The sequence below is a fragment of the Bombyx mori genome, chromosome 17 (genome assembly GCF_030269925.1).
Source record: "Bombyx mori chromosome 17, ASM3026992v2".
Classification (NCBI taxonomy): domain Eukaryota; kingdom Metazoa; phylum Arthropoda; class Insecta; order Lepidoptera; family Bombycidae; genus Bombyx; species Bombyx mori.
In genome coordinates this window covers 7,212,101-7,236,387 of record NC_085123.1, presented here as the reverse complement: position 1 = coordinate 7,236,387, position 24,287 = coordinate 7,212,101, and the positions used below count along the sequence as shown (strand labels likewise).

Here is a 24,287-nt window from a genome sequence, read left to right as displayed (position 1 = left end):
CATATTTAACATAAATATGCTATTGTATGAATTATATGTATAATATGTATGTCATTTGTCACGAATAAATTAATATATGTACTTAATAATATCAATACGAAAAAAACTGTGTTTGATTTAAAAAACTGTCTGAATAATGCGAAAGAAATAAACAAATCTTTTACGTTTTCAAAAAAAATCACAGGTAAGTTGGCTTAAACTCGAGCAATAAGCATGCTGATTGGGCATTATAGCTGTTAAAAAGACATTACCTATGCAATCATTTTTAATGAAAGTAATTTAAAACGAATTTACTAAGATACTTCCTAAATAAAATTAGTTTCATTTTGATAAAATAGTCAAATGTCTCTTGATTATAATTATGAGCGTTCGCCGATGATCTATCATAAATTCGAACACAATCACTGACTGACACCTCATGATTTAGATTAATTTTATTATGTGTTAAATTTTTTCTAGTCTTGTGTCATTGATACTAATAACATTTTGCTATTGATTGTGCCCATTTTTCATTTTTTATTACTTACACTAACGCGCGTCAATACCAACTAAACAAGAAATGAAAATATATTGGCAAACAGAAGATAACTGGTACTTAACTCAGAAAAAGAAAGAAAGAAAAATAAGAAGGAAAAAGACTTTCTAAAGTTTTTACGGGTGACACTAAAGCACGTCAATACCTATAATAATAACAGAAGAACAAAATACAGACGAGAAAATAGTTCTGAGCTGTTTTAATTATTTTTTTATATAACGAAGAAAGACATTATTACGGTGAATTTGTGATCTCTTAAATGATATTGCTATATTGACTATGTAATTCAATTAGGAAAGTTCAAAGGCCTAATTTGAATGGGAGTCACTGCCAATTGGGATTTGATCACCGTACATATGTATACCAAACATAATCTATCTATGCAAATATCCATTGGAAGCGAACCAATGCGACAGAGCTTAACGTTTAACGCGACGTGTGGATATGAGACAGAGACTGCTGGCATTTACCCGGCACGACGCAGAGCCCGCTCCGTTGATTGATCGTATCATTAGTGGCAAATGATCAACGTCAGTTATTATGCGTTCTTATTAATAAACAACAGAAACTACGGACTGTATTGTAGTATGACCCTGTCTTCATCATCATCATCATCTCAGCCTGTCTACTGTCCACTGCTGAACATAGGCCTCTTCAATTGATGTCCAGTGCGGCCGGTCCGTTGCCACCTGCATCCAACGTGACCAGCAATTTTCACCAGGTCGTCGGTCGGACGGTAGGTGGCCGTCCCACACTGCGTTTGCCAGTACGTGGTTTCCACTCGAAGATCTTTCTGCCCCATCAGCCGTCTGATCTTCGCGCTATGTGACCTGCCCACTGCCACTTCAGCTTGCTAATCCTACGGGCTATGTCAGCAACTTTGGTTCTTCTACGGATCTCCTCAACCGTGTCTTATAATACCATAAATATAGAAAACGTGGTGATCACTTTTTTCTCTACGTATCGCTAGTAATCTCGAGGGGTTGCACTAGCTTCACCGAAAGTTTAAGTGATCTCAGGGGGCTCAGCTTTGGATACTGCTATCTACCACTGGATCAGAATCGCGACCCACAGAGAAGAGCCGCCAAAAAACTCAGTGTCCCTGGGTTAAGTTGTGCAACGAAACGAGGTGATGAGCAGCATATTTAATAGTAATAATGTAAATAAATAACTATATTATATTTAATAATTGACCTCGAAGTTCACCTTAAGTATGCTCGGTTGTAAAACAAATGAGGTATTATTGTTAAACATATCTCTAGGTTGCACCGTCGTACGGGAATGAGTTAAAATGTATATTTTCAATGTCTAATCATAAACTACTGAAAAAGAAGTTGCATGAAAATATAATTCTATCGTGAGCTTATCGGCATCACAAACAGAACGCTAACACCCAAAGTGAAACATGAAGTGAAGAATTCAATTGTACTAGTAAAAAAAAAGAAAGGGCACATGGAAGGAACCCGTATGTATCTATTCTTCCCGCATAAATTGGCAAAGTGGTCGCACGGCTTACTGGTGGTAGGACCTCTTGTGAGTCCGCGCGGGTAGGTACCATCACCCTGCCTATTTCTGCCGTGAAGCAGTAATGCGTTTCGGTTTGAAGGGTAGGGCAGCCGTTGTAACTATACTTGAGACCTTAGAACTTATATCTTTAGGTGGGTGGCGCATTTACGTTATAGATGTATATGGGCTCCGGTAACCACTTAACACCAGGTAGGCTGTGAGCTCGTCCACCCATCTAAGCCATAAATAAAAAAAAACCTTCCGAGTGAGCTGCTCACTATACCCCTACCTGAAGACGCGCATTGCCAGGGCGAATCCTCATATCGTGCGACGCTAGAACGAACTCACTCATATAACACACAGACAAGCTCAGAATTTATAATAAACTAATAAGTATATCTCGCACTAGATTTTGTTTTATATACATATTATTATATGTACATATGTAAATGCACGTTATGGGTTCAACAAAATGAACGTTGATTAAAATCGCTATTGTTACAGTATTAAATCCGTAGAAAAAATAAACTATTAAAATACAAACAAACTTCCTCCTCGCATTTATGCCAAAAAGTCCACTTCAACAGCTAGAAGAAAATATTGAAAGAAGACAAACAACTTTTCTTTTAAAATGACAGTATATGTGCGAACTATTTTCATGGAAAGAAATAGGACGTAGGCGGAGTGACACAAAAAGCCTTTGCGCTTGATTTCTACATGTAGCCGTAGAGATGTATGTCAGCCGTCTGCTATATTGAAAGAATGGGCGCTACCAGAGCATACTAAGTACTTATCCATTTTATGATGTTGATACTGTGATAAGATGTATTTTAAGCACTAAAAATGTGTATGCACTATAAGTGTGTATGTACATAATATATTATATGCACATAATAAACGTGTGATTAGGCCATACAATATTATTATGAAATCATTCGTAAGCTTGTCGCTTTTTCAGTAACATGAGTTAAGGAAAACTCCGAAGAAAACCCACACAAATTTACTGTTTACCAAATTCCACGACATGTTTCACGAGGACTAAACCGTGTATAAGGAAAAACCATCACGTTAATTAGCTTTCGTCATATCTCAGGCATAACCCCGATACTATTATACAATATCGAAACTATACATTTGTTTGATATTAAAAATAAATCGAATGCTATCAATAAAAGTTTCATTTCTACTAAGATATTCCAACATAATTTCTCTCTGTTAGATCAGCTCTTTGTTAGCAAAACACCTCGAATGCTCAGAAGAGTTAGTGTTCTTCGTGAAACCGAGAAAGTGTTCGATTCCCTCTGTATTTTGTACCGTATGTTCCATGGGGAGTGCTCTGAGGAATTGTTCGAGATGATACCAGCATCTCGTTTTTACCATCGCACCGCCCGCCACCGGAGTAGAGTTCATCCATACTACCTGGAGCCGCTGCGGTCATCCACAGTGCGTTTCCAGAGATCTTTTTTGCCACGTACCATCCGGCTATGGAATGAGCTCCCCTCCACGGTGTTTCCCGAGCGCTATGACATGTCCTTCTTCAAATGAGGCTTGTGGAGAGTATTAAGCGGTAAGCAGCGGCTTGGCTCTGCCCCTGGCATTGCTGAAGTCCATGGGCGACGGTAACCACTCACCATCAGGTGAGCCGTATGCCCGTCTGCCTACAAAGGCAATAAATAAAAAAAAGAGAAGTTTAAGGGGGACTCTAAAACGATGTTTTTTATTGCATAGATGTGTGGACGAGTTCAAGACCCATCTGGTGTTAAGTGGTTATCGAAGCCCAAATACATCAACAACGTAAATGCCGCCACCGTCCTTGAACCTTGAGTTCTTAGTCTCACTTTTACAATGTAAAGGCTACCCAAGCTTCAAACGATTCACGATAGAAACGGGCCGAGTACCTACTTTTTTACCTCTTTTTTTGCACGATGTTACGAATCCTTCACGATAGAAGTCATTCAACGTTAAAAAGCATATTTCACGTTCACGTCACGTTAAATACGTATTTCATTAGAAAAATTGGTACCTGCCTGTGGGATTCCAACACCGGTACAGTCGAATCGCTCGATAACGGTAGGCAGCGGCTTGGCTAACGGTAGGCAGCGGCTTGGCTCTGCCCCTGGCATTGCTGAAGTCCATGGGCGATGGTAACCACTCACCATCAGGTAGGCCGTGTGCACGTCTGCCTAAAAGGGCAATAAAAAAAAAAATGTACATAATATAAACTATACCATTTAAATAAATTTAACAATGAAAAGCGATGATGTGTACACGTTTTCAGCAATGTTATCTTTTGGATTACATAATTATAAAATGAATAATTAAGTAGAATTTTCCCTCTAAATGTCAAGAATTTCGTACAGCGTGGGTTGGAACAGATGCTCAACAAGAAACTGTGGGTGGTCCGTACTACGTTGGCGTAGCTCTTTGTAGCTGAGCTGTAGCATTTGGATAACATAGACAAAATATGTTCAAAAAACTGTTTTAATCTTTATTCTGGGTAGCTTAAAATCCGTTTTAACACAAAAATCACTTTTTCTTACACATATGTATATTTATGTATACTTATATATGTATACGTCTTAACCTAGGGAAACGTATCCGTAAAAAAATTTAAGTACACTGAAAAAAAAAACTAATATAGACACAGATATCCAAGTTTTCTGAAATAAATCGAATGCATATTTTTACATGATATTTTGTGATAGAGCTCAAACTAGTGTCTGTTTAGATCTGCTGAGCTTTGTGCGATACTGATTGCATAGCTGATTTACGTGCGATTTACATGGGTACTTGCTTGTTTTTGACTCAATGTAACTATAAAGCGAATACAAAATGGAAGGAATAGTAGATGAAAACTTCAGACTTTAATCTCATACTAATTTATTAATTTTATAAACGTGCACATTACCTATAACATACTTAAACATTTTAAATAATCTTATTACAGTTCTTGTAGTCGTGGAAACATGTCTTCATTAAGTTAAGTGTTTATATTAATATTTGTGTGTAGTGTATATATAATATATCACTGTGTCATACTCTTTTATAGTTCAGTAATTTAAAGAAGTCAAGTTGATTGTAGCCTAAAAATATGCAAGTCTAAAACTGCTTGATAGAATACAAGTCGAAACTAAATTAGAGACGAGTTTATTTATGGTTGCCTCCAAGAAACTGATGTTGAAGCTAAAAAGTAAAGGTCGGTACAATCTGGGCCGAAGCCAGGCTATAAACGCGATGGCCCATATCGGAGCTATATCCGTCGCGTATCGTGACACCAACCCGGCGATACGGACGTGTTTACGTTGCTATCTAACAACATGGCACCTTTGTGTAAGACATTTCGCGTTATGTATCAATTACAAGTTTCCTTGAAGAAAGACATCTGAGATTCGTAAAGCGTGAAATACGTACTCAACAAATGTTCAGGATTGACTTCCACAGTGAAGGAATAACATCGTGTAATAAAAATGAAACCCGCAAAATTATAATTTGCGTCATTACTAGGTAGTAGGACCTCTTGTGAGTCCGCGCGGGTGGGTACCACCACCCCCCCTATTTCTGCCGTGAAGCAGTAATGCGTTTCGGTTTGAAGGGTGGGGCAGCCGTTGTAACTATACTTGAGACCTTAGAACTTATATCTCAAGGTGGGTGGCGCATTTATGTTGTGGATGTCTATGGGCTCCAGTAACCACTTAACACCAGGTGGGCTGTGAGCTCGTCCACCCATCTAAGCAATAAAAAATAAATAAATAAAGCGTAAATAAGACACCTTTTTAAAATATAGCTCAGACTACAGAGAAGCACGTGGAACACCTTATGCTGAGTGGCTTCTATTGCTTGTGAAAATCAACAATACCGTTTTTACTTTACCTTTTCCTTTCCAGTGATCTCCTTCCGCTATGTTCTCCTGGTTGGTACATATTTCTGTAGCAAATAATTCGTACGTTCCAGTCTGAAGAGTGGAATAAGACTTCTACCTCAGGTCCTAAAGTTGACATCGTCATCCTATTTGTGATGTTTATGAACTTCGGTAACTATTTTATACCAGATGAGCACTGACGTCGTCTTTCCAACATCATAAAAAAATATACGGTGTCTTCGATTTCTAACAGAATTGATTGAAAATGATATAAATACTGATTAACTCAACAAGCGCCATAAACCTCAATGACTTGCATGGTGCCTTTACCCACTTCTACCTAAAAACCATCAACTACTTTGAAAAAAAGAGTTCCATTTTCTTCTTAAAAAAATAGTCACTGAAACCAATTTATTATACTTATTCATTTAAGATGACAAGCTAAAATATTTTCTGCGCTCACCTTGAATACATTATTTCTATGGATTTAGGTTTACGTTTTATTTCATCCCCTTGTTGTTTATTTTTGTTGCCAGATTTAATAAACGATTTAGAATCATATTCAAATATTGATAATTTGGTATTAAAAAAGGCAAATCAGTTGAAGGTTGTTAAGGCATTAAAAAAGTAAGTTTTTTTTTTGTTTTAACTGTTTAGCCGCTTTAAGATTTACATTCAAATTCAAATAAATTATTTTAAATATTAATTTGGGTTGAATCGGTTTGATTTTAATTGAGTAGTCATGAACTTTCTTAAGACCTTATTTTATTAAATCTTCATAGCCTACGACGCCGCTTGTACCTACACGTACTGAGCGACACGACCAATATTCAAATCCCGCAGGCAAATCTCATTAATTTTGGAACGAAGTTCCTTATCGCGCGTTGTGAAAGGGGGCTAGACGGAAAAAATTCTTACGAAAAGTTGTCACGACACTTTTTAGATCCGTCATTCTGACCAATCAACGTGTAGGCGCTTATCGCGTGACATTGCTCGTATCCGATTGGTCCGCGTAATGAGTACAGTTTCTCGAGATAGCGTTTCAACAATAGTAATTTAGTTCATAGTATTGTTTTTTTCTTCTTCATAATGCCGTAATTTATTATTATAACTTAAAAAAAAAAATTACAATTCCTTCACTAATTAATCGAAAGGAACTTCCATCCGGGTGTCCCTTGACACCTCTGAAGTTTTTTTAATTTAATATTTCTTATGAAATGGGGCTGATTGAAAATCAGCTCTGTTCGATGCACGAACTTGGAACAGCATTAGCTGAGCCCCACCTCTTTTTGCCCCTTTTTTTCTTTTCGTTTATTAATCTACCTGTAACAATCTAAATGTGTGTGAGGCAATAAATTATTTTATTATTTATTATTATTGTATATACAGTAGGAGTGGGTGATATAAATCGTATATAGATTCAATATCTATATATCGCAGCAATATCGTTGAATCCGATATCGCCCCGCACGAAATCTATATATCGATATCAGCCGATACACGATATTGCTCGATGTGATGCGCATCGCCATATCGTACCGATTCGTGAATCGAAATCTATATTTCGATATCAGCCGATACACGATATTGCTCGATGTGATGCGCATCGGCATATCGTACCGATTCGTTAATATCAGCAATATTCGTTTGGTTCGTATCGAATCGGCCAGAGTGAGTGAGCGCACGATAGGGATATCATGTGATGAATGAAACAGAAACAGGCATTATCCATACAATTGTAAACCTTATATTTAAGTCCATATGTCTGTAGATTATTCTTAGCGTATCAGCAGGATACAATTAAGGAAAGAAGTTTCAACTTTCGACCCTAACTTGAATGCAGTATAGCCTATTTGCATCGTTGAATTTAATTTCACGCGCTTTGACCTTGAACTAGAATTTTTGGACAAGTGTTTATAAATACTTAAAAGTTTTTTGTGTTTGATTTTTAAAGTACACATTTTTCTATTTTTAGTTGAATCCAAATAATTGAGTTTATTTCTTGTGTTTGTATTAAACTTTTGAAATCTACACTCTTTTGGTATATTTTGCAATTTTAAATTAAGACACAAAATACTAAAAACTGAAAATAATGTAGCCAGTCCTAAGCCTGGTAAAAGCATGAAGGAAAGTTTTTTTGATATTTTTATTTTCATGTTCTTTTTATTACTTTAAGATCATATTATAAATTGATATCAGAAAACCAACCGTATAACGTTGACTTAAATCTATATCTACTACGATATTATATCAGCGTATCGTTTCAAATCTCAAATATCATGAATCGAGAAAATCTATTAGCATCCATCAATATATAGATTCAGAAAATATATAGATTCAATATCCGATATTGATCCTCGATATATAGATACGATTCGATACGCGGCAAAACCGATATTACCCACTCCTAATATACAGAGGAATAAGCTCACGGTCAACCTCGATTTTAATGTATATGGGAGTCCATTTCAGTCCATAGACATTAAGAATTAAATTCAGCCCCTTGAAACATTTAATCGAAATCTTAATTATATTATGTAGCTGCTTAATATCCTTCAAACCGAAACACCTAACAGCTTCGCAATTGAAATAGACAGGATGATGGTACAATATCATTATAAGACAAGCAATAAAGTCTGAATAGCTGTAATGTTATCACTCCGATCATGACTCATAAATTTCACTATACTCTTACTTAAGTTCTAAAATCTTCACTAACAAATAAATAAGAAATAAACGAATAAAGTGTATGACGTTTTGAATCACGTGTATATTAACTATTCGTATACGCTACACCATTCCGTCGGACCTTTGTAATTTTAATCTACAAAACATGAGAGGAATTTCACTGTGACACATTACAGCTTTCAACTCACGAAAACGTGACATGTTATTAAGTATGACATAGTTACGCCGTCGTGAAGCCATGAAATTGTGTTTCAGTATTTATTAACGTAATAGATTTTGCGCATGGCTTCGCTCGCATTGATATAGAAAAAAACAACAATTTTCTGTGTGAAGGGGTTGTCCTTTTCTATACCCTATTTCTATATAGAGATTATTGAAATACGGTAATCTAAAACCAGACCATAAAATTATTAAAGCATCTATGGAAATTTAGCGAAAAAGGAGAGAGAGTTCTGTTAAATAAATCTAACAAAACCTTATAACCTCTTTTGACTAACCTTCATTTTTCCTTTAAAACTGTTCTTTCTAAGGTATATATGAAGTTTTCATGATGATTTCGAACTTATTTAGAAAACTCTGTATACGGTAAAGTAGAAGATTCAATTTACTATAACTGAAATAATTTAAAAATACACTTTCTATCTTTAAAATTCTAAAATAGTCGTTAGCGCTGTTCATTTTCTTTTTAGGATTTATGAAGCCTAATAAACTCATTGAGCTTGGATTTTATTTTTTATTTGATAGCTAACGAATAAAATATACGAATCAGAGTCTGTCTAGTGTTAAGCGGTACCTTGAAAATAATAACCGCGGCTTACATTAGATTAATGAAGAATAGAATGATGAAGTCGTTGTGGCCTAAAGGATAAGACGTCCGGTGCATTCGTATGTAGCGATGCACCGGTGTTCGAATCCCGCAGCGGGTACCAATTTTTCTAATGAAATACGTACTCAACAAATGTTCACGATTGACTTCCACGGTGAAGGAATAACATCGTGTAATAAAAATCAAACCCGCAAAATTATAATTTGCGTAATCACTGGTGGTAGGACCTCTTGGGAGTCCGCACGGGTAGGTACCACCACCCCGCCTATTTCCGCCGTGAAGCAGTAATGCGTTTCGGTTCGAAGGGTGGGGTAGCCGTTGTAACTATACTGAGATCTTAGAACTTATATCTCGAGGTGGGTGGCGCATTTACATTGTAGATGTCTATGGGCTCCAGTAACCACTTAACACCAGGTGGGCTGTGAGCTCGTCCATCCATCTAAGCAATAAAAAAAAATTAATAATAATAATGAGCAAATCACATCAAATAGTTTGAAAATGGACTAAACAAAGGAAATAATCGAACCCATCCTCTTATTATACTCGGGCTTAACGTGTTTAATATTTATATATGTAAAATAAGTGAATTAGTTGCGTAAAATCCAATGGAATACAACTCATAAAACAATGAACGAGTAAATAGAATATTAAGGAAGTGGTAAAGTAATCTAAATGCAGCTCGCCGAAACAACGAAACTTCAAGCAAGTAATTTTCAAGATATCAAAAGAGGGAATTTGTTCCGGTACTTTGATCTTAAAATTAATTAATTGCTCGAAAAAAGTTCGGGTCGAAATTAAAGGGTAAGCTGATATCAGTCACTATTGAGAATCTTTCTAATTTGTTAACTTATTTATAATTGATTTTAAGTTGTAAGACTGCGAAGTCTAGATCACAAATTTAGGTGCTCTAAAAATATCTTAAACTGACCATTCAGTGAGTATGTTTGCAGTCTTAATAAGCCTGTGAAATTTAGCATGATTAAGAGATTAAATTAATAAAAATTTAATAATAAAGACTATTGTTTATCAACAAAATATAATAAACAGTAAATATGTCCATCAAAATCAGAATTACCACAATTCTATTTAGTCCCTTTAAGCCGTGTAACAAGTAAAACACAAATATTTTAGTCAAGTCACGATGGACGATAAATATAGCAGAGGTACCAACTAATAATTCAGTGAACTTGTGTGAAAACTACCGGAATTGGAGTGTTTGGCCTAAAGATGAGGTCGGGGAAATGGAAACGTGCACGTAATCAACAACGAGAATAGGACTCTATTTTTAATATAGAAAGACCAAAATTAGATTCTGCCATGCTCAAATGTGCTATCAATACACGTTGAGGTTCTCTGTTTTTATTAAACTAAAACAAACTTATGATCGAGTATTCGAAGCATGATATTTTCATTGTTATTTAGTTCGGCGTTTGAAATAATTAAAATAATTCTTAATGTATAATTTTTTTTGGAATGTCTAATATAACCATGATAACATGTTTAGATAAAATTTAAGTATTCGCATTATTATGAAAACAAAACAATACCGTATATGAAGATGAAGTACACTCTTATTATTTATATTCTTTTGAAAATTAGGTTTACTTATATTATATAAATATAATATTGTCTATGGTTTGTATGTATATGTGTTACATAACTAATTTGTTAAAGAAATAATACAATGTCGTTTTAATTTTTCTAACTATTATGGAAAAACATGTACGTATGTGTTTTTATTATTTTCACCTGATAGTTACAAAGTTTTCAGGAGACGTCTCGCTTGACGCTCTAAGGTAACTTTAAATGGAAAAAGTTTTGCTCAGGTTCATTGTAATTCACATGGCGGCTATTATACAGACGTTTAATGTGCTTTGTGATCACCGTCTACACTTATATGCAATTTAATTAGTTTCTCTTCGTAAATACAAAGTTCAATCACTTATACCTAGTCAGGTCATAAATTTTGTCACATGTTTAATGTAAAATAATTGAAACAAGTTTATTCATTATGTAACCATTCATATACCAAAATGAACTTAACAAACATAGATTCTTATGACACTAAAGCTTATTCAAAATGACCTCCGTGATTTTGAATACAGGCCTTCAATCTGCGCGGCTAGTCGTCTATCGCAGCACGAACGAGGTCCATGTCAATATCGGCGGCTGCCTTAATCAAGGATGTCTTGAGTGACTCCAAATTGGGATGAGGCATTGAGCACGCCTTTTCCTCCAAGTGTTGCCATATCTTGTAATCTAACGGATTTAAATCTGGACTGGAGGAAGGCCAGTCTTCGTGCCGGATGAAGTCGATTTCACGCGCCGCCAGCCAGTCTTGTGTGCTCTTCGCTCTATGAGCTGGCGCCGAATCTTGTTGGAATACCCAGTGCCTGTTATTGAACATGGTATGAAAAACAGGTTCCACAAGGTTCGTCAGGACTGTATTTTGATACATAATTACATTCGTTTTTACACCTTTCTCACAAAAATGTACCTCTGTTAAGCCCCAATAAGAAACTCCCAACCTTACCATGAGCGAGGATGGAAAATGACCTCGTTGGACACGCGGAATACGGTTGCTCGCTTCTTCACTACTGTGTGCGTACACCTTATCATTTTGTTTGTTGTAGCTCTCTTCTACGGTAAAAATTTTTTCATCCGAAAAAAGAATTTCCCGATATTTTTTTCCCGCGTACCGCTTCAACAAAGCGCGGCATCTCTTCAGTCTCAGGTCCATTAGACGAGCATTCAAACGATGTCCTGTTTTTCTTCGATATGCCCGAAGCCCTAAGTCTTCATTTAATACCCTTTTCACCGTGGTTCTGCTTAACCCCATCTGAAGGGCCAACAGTTTCTGCTTACGTTTGGGATTTCTTTGAATTCGCGCCTTCATAGCTTTTATCACTGCTGGAGTCCCAACAGACCGAGGGCGACCACTTCTTGACCTGTCATCTACACTAGAGTCTTCATTGTATCGTTTGATGGTACGATAAACGAATCTTTTAGTTATATTCAAATTTTTCAGTATGTTAAAAATTTGAATTGGCGCGTAACCGCAACGATGCAACGCAATAACTGCAACACGGTCTTCTTTAAGCGTCCACTCCATATTTAATAATGAGTAAAAATTCTAAAAGTATACATTTTTATTTTCATGAACAATTCGAAATTCGAATTCAATAAACTTTTTTGTGGCCAGTATTCTAAAACAAAAGTTTTTACTGTGTGACAATACTTATGACCGGACTAGTTATAATCTGCTAAGTATTTTTTGAGTTCATTTACCGTTTACATTTTGATATTTTAAATGACCATAATTAATTATATTAAAATTTGACCAATACGTTTTTACTGCTCTATGCTGATGTTACACGTCATTTTCTTATTCACGGAATTAAGTCAGTTTTCTTTTAAGAATGTCAACAACCCTGAAAATCTAAGAAAAACTAGAATTAATTTAAATCGTTTCAAAAAACTTTTAGTAAAAATATAATGATTTTTTATTATAAGAAACAAAAGGACTTCAATTTAAAATGTTCTAGCCACTGTACCGTTCTTTCGTAAGCTACTCACTTTGTATCTCTTGCATATAATTAGTTGGTTATTTAATAATTTGAATGTATAATGTCGACTAACGAAACATCCGAAATAATTAAATATAATATATATATGATTTAGCCGTAAAACTAGTTTTATTTTCGCATTTTGTAACGCTATCCTGACCGGAGTCCTTGCTTGAAAACTTGCTTAGCAAGCTTCTGTTTGTCTTGTCGGCCATACCCAGATGAACAGAGTTTCAACATTGAATTAAATCGATTTAGATTTCTAAGTATTATGATAAAGTTATAACACATTTATTATTGAGATTCCCTGGAATACTCGAGAAATAAGATAAATAGGTAACTAAAATATTATAACAATATTTACATTACTCAAGTTTATGTGATCTTTACAAGCGAATAAAGAGGAAGGAAAGTTTCTTATTTCCTAATTCCAAAATCAAGAGCAATGTGTAATAGCGATGTATCCTCTTTGTGTTTAGAATAAATTTATATTCTTATTTTATCCCCGTTTATGCATACCGGTCAAAATTAAGAGACAATCATAATAGTTTTCGATTAAGTTCATAGAATCATGTAATTTTTTTTAATAAATATTACTTATGTGACAGTGTAACTAGGCACCTAAATGATGTGACCTGTGACGGTTTACCTCACGTTGACCATGAACGTAGAAAAATCCTTTTTAATTCAATAGATCTAGGAGCGTCGTTATGGTCTTGTCCCAAGAAATAAGTACTTTTTATCACAGGAATTCTTTGTGGTGATCCCATCCTTAATTACTACCAGTGGTCGTCGAATTGTTCACAATGCATATTTAGAAATATTTATATCACATATGTTGCTCAGCTTTACTTTGAATTTGTATATCATCTTTGTCACCTGTTTTGGAAGCATTCGAAATACCGCTGGCATGTATCAATTTTTATTTGTAAGTATACATTTCCATGTTTTCACGAAAGACTTTGTCGATAAAAACATCATGTTATAGAAAATCTAATGTGAAACTTTTAAATTAATGTAATTATCGATGGTGGGGCACAATTAAGTTTAAACTGATAGTTCCCACCATTTTGAGGTCCAGTTTTGCATTCCGGTTTCAAGGGTAAGACGACCGCTATACAATACAATTAAGACATCAGATATGACTATGGCATGTAGCTGCATTGACGTTCTGATGTACATAGGTGGGTTTTGACTATAACTTACCACCAGAGATCAGATCGGCCTTAAGCTAGTCTGGCCTTATAGAATAATAAAAAAACAATTTCGCTTACGAATACGTTTCGCTTACAACTTATATATACTGTAAGGTTTATTGTAAAATAATTAAAACAAAAATAATAAAATGTATCATGTTAAACTTAAGGCAATTATCGGATTGTCAAATAGCAACACTGTTAGTGGGAGCAATGGCAGTAGTGGGGACGTGACATAATAAAAAAGGCGGTAGTCTGAAAAAACGACAGAGAAATCAGTGTATTGAAGAGTGAGCAGATATCTGAAGATTGTACAAGTGGAGTTACAAATAAAGCAGTATTAAGTGAACTATTGCAATCTGTGTATTTATTTACTGGCTTTGGAGTATGAGTCTACAATACGATATCTCAAATCAAAGGATTTTAATACAAAAAGATTACATGCTCTCAACTTAAACATGTTTGCTTCTTTTACCTTCACGAAATAAGAAAACAAAACAATATGATCTATACTTCTGTGAGCAAAATTGCTTTTCCCCCCAAAAAAGCGCGAACGGTAAAATTGATTGACTTTAGTTTTTCTCATCTCGATTTACGAACAAATGTAGTCACGTAGTACGTAAGTGGACCACGTACAAACTATAGCCAACTGTAGATGATCTCGAACTGTCTGACTCCAATAGCTACATTCTATTTCAAGAGCTTCATATAACTGTTTATAAAGCCAGGATTATAGCATTTATTTTAGGAATAGTGATTTTGGAGCATTTTCAATTTATTCTAGTCAGGTTTTTTATTTTTTATTGCTTAGATGGGTGGACGAGCTCACAGCCCAACTGGTGTTAAGTGGTTACTGGAGCCCATAGACATCTACAGCGTAACTGCGCCACCCACCTTGAGATATAAGTTCTAAGATCTCAGTATAGTTACAACGGCTGCCCTACCCTTCAGACCGAAACGCATTACTGCTTCACGGCAGAAATAGCGGGGTGGTAGTACCTGCCCGCGCGGACTCACATGAGGTTCTACCACCAGTGGTGCTACTGTATAACGCAGCAACAGCTCAAAACTTAATTTTTGTTTGTATTTTCCATTGTCTAAACTTCCACAATACTATTACTTCTTCAAGACACATAATTAAAAAAACGAACAAGGTTGAACGAAACTCGTGCCCTGAGGGTTATGGGGTTTTGGGTCTTCTCGTACACAAGGCTATGTAATTTTCCAGAACAGTTTTTTTTAATGTGTTGTACGTGTATCATTGACATTGTGTTTGTGCTCAATTTGTGCTCAAAACCAAACAAAAATTTTAATCAATTTAAAATAATACAATATTTTTTTGTTTGACTACTGACTGTTGTTTCGTTTGCCAGCCCAGTTAAACGAACACAAGTTATAACGCGAGATAATTAATCGCGAAAGTCATTCGTGAATATTTCTTCAGTAAATACCTATTGCATTGGAATAATTGGTATATACCTGCGGTATTCCAACACCGGCATAGCCTTATCCTTTAGGCCAATGACGACTCGACTGGCTTGTCGCATTACTGAATACAAAACGCCAACTGATGTACCTGTATTAGAACAAAAGATTACAGAATGATATCTCCTAATATAGAATATAATTATAAATAACTAAGAAAATGATAATTACCAAGCATATTCCTAATTTAAATTTTGATTATGAAAGGCACTATGAAATGTATTTTATACATATTTTATTATGTAAGGTCTAGTAGAAACTAAAAAAAAACACCCCTTTCATACGAAATTATTCAATACTGATTACAAGCGCACCCAATAATGAACATAACTAACTAGTAAGTACCACTAAGCTGAACTAAGCACTGAGCATAGCTTACTAGTAACTAACCAAGTAAGGTTTGCAAACTCAGTGTTTCCATGTCCATTATTTTATTTCTTTAGAATAAAATTCGTTAATAAACAAACTATAATATATTTACTTGAATGTAACCTCAATCTTGAACTGCAAACAGTTTGAAGTACCCAAATCTCCTTCAAGCCACAATTTTCCTGTACTCGGGTTAAATTACCTACCCGCAAGCAATATTGACATTGCCTTTTTGTACTCATAGTTAAGTAGGACGAATTTCTCATTAGACCTCCATATTTTTTGCTCATAAACCTTTTATATCGCAACTGGCGGATGGATGCTCGATTTTTTCAATTGAGTCGAAAGTAAGGCCTAAGTAGTTGTTTCTTGTTCAAAACGGTTAGTAAAGCAAGAATATGGATAATATTAATCTGTCACGGTACCACATGTACAAAACCAGTAAGAAAATGAGCAATAGCCTGATTGCGAAATTCTTAACTACATACAAATGAACTTTAGCGCGAGTGACATCACCTATCTTGAATATTGAAAGACTCTTTTATGTTACAGGCTTAATACTCCGGTAAAATAAATAGTTCCTAATTTAAAACATCTATTTGGTAAATTATACCAAAATCTACCAAAACGAAAATTTAATTTCCACTAAACAGTACCCAGAAGGTTTTCAATATCATTATTGCGCGAAATTAACAAGTCCAATTAAATTTTACACGAACGTTAATCCTCCATGAAACTAGCTAAAGTAATACAACTTAATTTATTCTTACCCACGTATACTCGTAAAAACATGAAACTTATGTGTATTGAATTTCATAAATATACGGTCGAACGGAATGCTTCATATACCGGATTTACTGTGTAAATTTTATGGCAACCATAAATCAACGTAGTTTTGCACTACAATTTGTAACCACAGCATTAAATGAGCCTTTATTTAATAACATCTAGGGTTACTTCATTATCTTATAGATTCGGACATGAGCGACAATTAGTGGTTTGGCTGTACTCTTGACGATACACATGATGTGTAAGAGCTTTGCTTACTTCAAGATGTTCCGAAAACTCATCTGATTTTGAGCACATTAAAAAGAGGCTCCTGTTAACACAAATAGTACGAACATTAATTATAGCTGTCAAGCATATTATAGAAATGCTCAACGGTTCGAAGTGAATATAAATTCTTAAACCTTTAACCTAGAACTTCTATTTAGATCCGTTTTCTTTATAGAATTTAAACATAGATTAAATACGAACATCAGCAATCTAATTTTCAAAACAGAACTGCTAGACTGAAAATCCTCAAAACACAAACCTCCACTGTTTGATAAAATATAAACATACTACTTTTTTATAATAAATTGGTTGGGGAAAAAGTCTTTTCGCATTATAGTATGTATGAACTTGTAATAAAATCTCTTTGGCTATACTATTTGTATCTGGCTGGTTTTTATATCATTAAAAGTTCTAATTTTAAAGAAGATAATTCCAAATTCAAATTAGGAAATTGTGTGATTTTTATTTATTTTTCGTACTGTCAAGATGAGTGAATCTAATGAAGAAATTCGATACATTTTAAAATTTTACTACAAAAAAGGTAAAAATGTAACACAAGCCGCGAAAACAATTTGCGATGTTTATGGATCTAGTGCAGTGTCTGTGAGAGTAGCAAAAATTTGGTTTAAGCGTTTTCAATCCGGAAATTTTGATGTCAAAGATGCACGTCGCTCTGGTCGCCCTATTACGGATAAAATGGATGCCATTTTTGAAAAAGTGGAGCAAGATCGGCTTATCAGTAGTTACGACGTAGCTGAAGAGCTGGGAATTGACCACAAAACAGTTTTGGCGCATTTGAAAAAAACTGGGTACACAAAAAAGCTCGATATTTGGGTACCTCACAAGCTCACTGAAAGAAACTTAATGAACCGTGTACTCATTTATGATTCTTTATTACGACGGAATGAAACCGAACCACTTTTGAAGAAGCTGATAACTGGTGATGAAAAGTGGATCACGTACGACAAGAACGTGCGAAAAAGGTCATGGTCAAAGGCCGTTCAGGTTTCACGTGGCGAAACCCGAGTTAACTCGCAACAAGGTGATGCTGTGTGTGTGGTGGGATTGGAAGGGCATTATTCATTATGAGCTTTTACCACCAGGCACGACCACTGATTCTGAACTCTACTGCGAACAACTAATGAGATTAAAGCTAGAAGTTGAGAGAAAGCGACCGGAATCAATCAACAGAAGGGGTGTGGTTTTATTCATCATGATAACGCAAGCAAAAATTAAGAGTGCTTGGGTGGGAGGTGGTAATGCATCCGCCGTATAGTCCCAACCTTGCACCTTCAGATTTCCACCTGTTTCGGTCTCTTCAGAATTCTTTAGGCAGTGTTAGGTTAACATCACGAGCGGACTGCCAAAACCAATTGTCGCGGTATTTTGATCAGAAGCCCTAAAACTTCTATAGCAATGGGATGATGTCCGTTCCTACAAGATGGCAAAAAGTTATCGAACAAAATGGTACCTATATACTTTACTGAAACGTAAATAAACTAAATTAAAAATCCATCATCTTCACATACTCGAAGAGTGCTCTCAAGGCTTTGAAGAAATTTCTGGCTCCTGCATGATCAGGATTCGGGGAGTAGTTAGCGGCGGCAACGATAAGGCGATTATCATAACGCATAGCCTTATCGAAGTACCGTTTCGACACTGACTTCATGTATTTCTGGATAGATTCGAGGCCCAAGTCGTCGTGTAGGTCAACGTTCCTCACGAACCACGGAGCTCCGACGGCTAACCTGCAAAAGCGGGATTGTAGAGATTGGAGGGTGTCTATATGTGTGCGGGCCGCGTGAGCGAACACCACACTCGCGTAAGTCATGACGGGCCTTATGCAAGTTTTGTTAAGTGTCACCTTGTTCCGAAAGGACATTTTACTCCGCTTACAGATCATGGGGTACAGTCTACCGAGAATAAACGCGGCACGGTCACGGACTGATTTTATATGCGGGCGGAATGTCATCGATGCATCCAGGGTAACGCCCAGGAACTTGACCTTCCTGGCCCAGGGTATGGGTTGTCTAAAGAGAGTAATCGGGGGTGGACCGTATTTTGTATGCCATGCTCACATTTACCAAAACGACATGGTTATTGTGAATTCAATGTACATTTTTCCCTTCTTTGAATTTGTAAATGTTAGTTGAATGCACATTACCCAAACGAGGAGGCAAATGTGCACATTTACCGGAAAATGTGTACCTTTGCCACAATATCTACTTTTACCGTAACATATATATATGTAGAATAGGTATCGCAGCGCAAAAAATAAAACTTCCATTATTCCAAAATGCTCTGTTGTAATAATAATTTAGAAATGAATTTACACTTTTATTAATCCTTGCTCATTTTTTAACCGTTTTCGCTATATTCTTTTTCTCTGTCATAATGTCTGTCGTTCTCTTCTTTCTTTCTTTCCGTTTTCTCTCACTTACATCTTAACGCTCCGTTCTACACTCTTCTCATACGTTCCGTTCTTACGAACCTACATATAATGTACTCTCGACAGATACTTCTAAATTGTAAGCTCAAAGGTTGTCATGTTCTTTTTGTGTGGATACCTGGGCATCATAAAATGAATGAAATAGATGATAAATTTGCGAGAGATGCGGTAAATAGTGGTGATATGTCATCTTACAAAAATGTTGTATCTGATCATCTTTCCACTCCTAAACACCATTTACTGAGGTCTTAGGAAAGTATTTGGAAAAGCTTTAGCTGCCATAAAGGCCGTTATTATAAAAATATACAGCAACGAATTCCTCTAAAAATTATGGTTCTGTAAAAGAAGTCTGTGTAAGCTTGCAACTCCCTGTATTATAAGAATGCGATTGGGGCTTTTTTTTTATTGCCCTTGTAGGCAGACGAGCCGTCGCCCATGGACTTCAGCAATGCCAGGGACAGAGCCAAGCCGCTGCCTACCGATGTTCGGCATGTTCGTACAGCTTCTCATTTTGCTAAACTCGGTATCATTGACAACAGTTTGTTTGCTTGTGGCGTTGGTGAGGACTTGAATCACATTTTTATACACGTTACACATAGTTTGTTTCTGTGCATCAGCATTCGTTCTGGGTACCCAACGCGCCGACATTTTTTTCATATTCATACCCAAATGGATGTTTGTCATGCCCAAATATTCTGGATACTTCCTATAGAAATCTTCATTTCTTCTGCTATAAACCAAACAGTAACACGACGATCCGCCAAGACAATGTTTTCGACATTTTTAGTCATTTGTTCAGTCGACAACAAATGTACTGAACAAATACAATAAAATTATTCGTACCGGCTTGATATTTGATAATAATGATTATTTACTTGTTGTTGCGGTATCATGTTTATGGCCTAGCTGGTGCCAGACAAGTTGCAGACGCCATACTCAATGAGCACAGACACTTCATCATGCCATTTTAATTATTCATTATTCGAATTGCGTCGAGTTCCACTTCCTGATTTCCGTCACTTCTATTTTATTACAGTACTTTTTCCTATCCTTAATGTTCCTCAACTTGGCGCGTGCGTAGAGTCGGTATTGTACTGTAGTTGTAATGCATGGCTGTGATTATTGTATGAAACCTTCAAGAAAAGAGATAAAGAAATGCTTTGGTACTCAGAAATAAATTACTTAAGATATAATGAACCGAATGTGATATTATTATACATACGCAAGCGACTTAAACGCAAAATTACGACGGAGTTCGTTTTTCGAGGTATTCGCAACTTACAGAATAGTAGTAGGAATCTGAATCTTACCCAGAACTATATCTACAACGATTCAATTTGTAACGTTTGCTTGTACTGCATTTAGTGTTTTGGAAGTATAAGACTGCAGGTTCCCGCTCACGTATTTGGATATATTAAGTCGTATTGAAATAAAAATATTTGTAAACTTTGAGACAAATTAAAAATAAATTTAAATATATGACGGCGTTAACAATATTTCTAATAAACATCACGTGCAACAGGCGTGACTCACACAAGCCGGGTGCGCCGGCCGTGTCGTTCCACTCGTGCAACAGAAGTGACTCATAAGCCAGCTGCGCCGGCTAGTACAAAAAGGCGGTGCGTGCCTTGCGAGAAACATTCGTTGGACTGCGCTTGCCTGGTGCACTTACTATATCCTTGTTACGTTGTGTGATTCAGTGACTGTTGTACGTACTGGTTAAAGTTGGACAAGTGTTAAAGTGAATTGTTAAGATAACATATTGTTGATTAAATCAGGAATCAGAAGTGACATCGTTTTACTTGGTGTTCAACAAGATAATGTCTACCATCAAGCCTACATCAGAAGTGAGATCAGGACTCTACTCTCACTGGCGTGACGTGTTTGAACATGTTCAAAGTACAGCAAAAAAAAAAACATGATGCAGATCAGAATACTAGTAGTGGTACGCGACAAGAGCGTGAATGCAGCATACGTAAGTCGTGTAATAACGTCTCTGTTACCTCGATGGAAGATCTGAGCCACGAAGAAATCGTCACATCTTACGTTCTGGCTCATGTTGCCCAGTTTGACTGTCGACTTCATCACATGGCATTTACTAACGGAAATACAACACGTAACAAGCTATTGCAAGAAATTAAGGCAAGTGCAAATCTCAAGTGAAACTTCGATCGCAATAATGGATCTGTCATGACGAGTGGGTAGTTCTGACACGAATCGTTTTTAAGCCAATGACTACTGCTAGAGTTACATGGCACTAGTACAGTAAACCAGGACATGAGACTGTGAATTGTCGCTGAAATTTTAGAATCTACTCGATTCAATACCAATAACACTACACGTTCGATGACTTCGGGCTCCAGCAAGCAAGCAAACAAGAAAGCAAGCAAGTTTCCGTGGGGAAGAAAAATTTACACATCTGAAGTCGTCGTGACCTGTAAGATAAGACGTCCGGTGCGTTCGTGTCGCGATGCGGCGGTGTTCGGGTTCCGCTGGCGGATGCAGGTTTTCCGGTGAAGTGCGTGCTTGTGCGTGCTTGACAAGTGTTCGCGGTTGGCTTCCTCAGTGTGGGAGTAACATCATGTAAGAGAGGTGGAACCCGTAAAATTGTAGTTTGCGTGGTGGCTGGTAAGATTTGTTGCGGTAAGAAGTTTGCATGGTGGTAAAATGTCTTGTGAGTCTGCACAGGTAGCCGTAGGTGAGACTTCCGCGGTCGCGGCCCACCCAGTCCGCGAGAACCGGGCAGATCGCCTCGACGGTACGGAGGCCGGCCGACGGGTCCGCCAAACGACGAGACCACGCCTCCAGCACGGACTGCCGATATTGGAGCCCCCGCGCTCCGGCTGCACTTGCGCTAGGGCGCGCCGCCTCGTAGGAGACTGTGAGGTATCATTGAATAACTCTGACTGCGATCGCGCGCTGCCGGCGTCGCAGCGCGGCGACGTTCTCGTGGGTAAGGACGTGGCACCAGACGGGTGCTCCGTATAGTGCCATCGACCGCACGGGTACCATCACCCTGCCTATTTCTGCCGTGAAGCAGTGATGTATTTCGGTTTGAAGGGTGGGGCAGCGGTTGTAACTATACTGAGACCTTAGAACTTCTATCTCAAGGTGTGTGGTGCGTTTACGCTGTGGATGTCTATGGGTTCCAGTAACCACTTAACACAAGGTGGGCTGTGAGCTCGTCCACACATTAATACGAAGAGCATAATCAAACGAAATTAGATACGAAGTTTAAAGGGCCGTTTAAAGTAGTTGAAGTATTGGATGGTGTCGATTTAATTTTGACTCTCACACATTCGCTTAAGGCTGGAGCTACTACTTGCCTCACAAAAATACAGACTGGTAAGATATCCTGGCCTACTATTAAAGAGATGCTGACAAAATTATCTAATGATGCAAGACCACTTCGACCTGGTTATTAAATTTGAAATGGAAAGCAAAAAGGGACCAGCTGAAGCCGGTATCCGGCTATGGCAACTTATAAAGAAGATTCCCGACGCTAATGTGCCAGAACAAATAGCCACCGGATTTGTTATATCAATACTGTCGCAGTGTGATGAAAGAATCCGTCGGGAATTGAACTCTGTCGTTATTACCACAAAAAATCGTCTATTTCACACATTACGTGGCTTTACCCTCAAAAAAAAAACGAAGATCCTGATAAAGAACCAAAACGCTCTCGAAGTTTTTTTCCGTGGAAGCTGCCATTTCTGCGGAAAACCTGGGCATCGTGCCGAAGGGTGTTGCGACAGATACTGCTCTCAAACTTTTTTCGATATTCCAGCAAAACCTGAACAACCTCCTCATCCGTGGGCGCCCGGCTCTCGCCTGCAAGTCAGCGGTTACGTGTGCGGTGATGCGAGTCATGTAGCTTCTGGGTGTTCCATGCGCTACAAGAAGAAAAACGACACTGCTCCAGGTGCTGTGGCAGGTGCAACCAGAGACGTCAACGTGTGTTCCAGAGCTTCAGTGTGTTACAGATAAGTGGTTTTGGCTCCCCCTTTATGTTCCATTCAGGGTCAGAATGTAGTCTTATAAAACAAAGCCATAGTAATTTATTCAATGGTAAGCGGTTTCATGAACAAGTCACCGTAGTCACCCTAGACACGTCCTTACGGATCCATCAGATTCAATAACTCTTGCATTAGATACCTTCAGCTCTAACACTAGGAGCAGGCTGAGGAACCCCAGTAATCGTACTCGTCGAACTCGACAAAGAGGTCGACGTGCAACCTAACCCATGCATCAGCCCACTGAGTTTCTCGCCGGATCTTCTCAGTGGGTCGCGATTCCGATCCGGTAGTAGATTCATTCGCGAAGCAATTGCTCTTGAGTTGTTAGGTCTCCTGCGGAGGCGCTCGGGCAGTTGTTAGCAAATCCCACCCCTCTTGGCTGAGCATTTGCTCGCCCACCCGTCCTGGTGAAGCGGGAAAGGCCTCCGGGCCACCAGTAATCTTTCAATCATCTGCAGTTTTGGAAAACGATAGGTATAAGTTGAGACATGTAAATGGTTCTAGTGTACAAAGTTCCCCATGAAAACTTACGCGAAGTACCTCGAGGCCCGTCAGGCCTACTAGAAATTTCTGAAAATTATAGTGACGATGACGTGACGGCGTACACAGATGGGTTAAGTAATCTTGTTCATGAAACTGATCTTAATGATGACGACTCTATCACTGACAAGAGAAGCGACATTTTTATCCGCAAATAGCGATACTATGTCTGTGGGTAGTGATACAATGTCTGTTA

General features: G+C 37.4%; 1 protein-coding gene across 1 annotated transcript in view; it reads left to right on the top strand.

Moving 5' to 3' along the window:
- Nucleotides 1-24,287, top strand: part of LOC134200438 (uncharacterized) — a 400,183-nt gene that overhangs the window by 370,576 nt on the left and 5,320 nt on the right. The window lies entirely within an intron of this gene.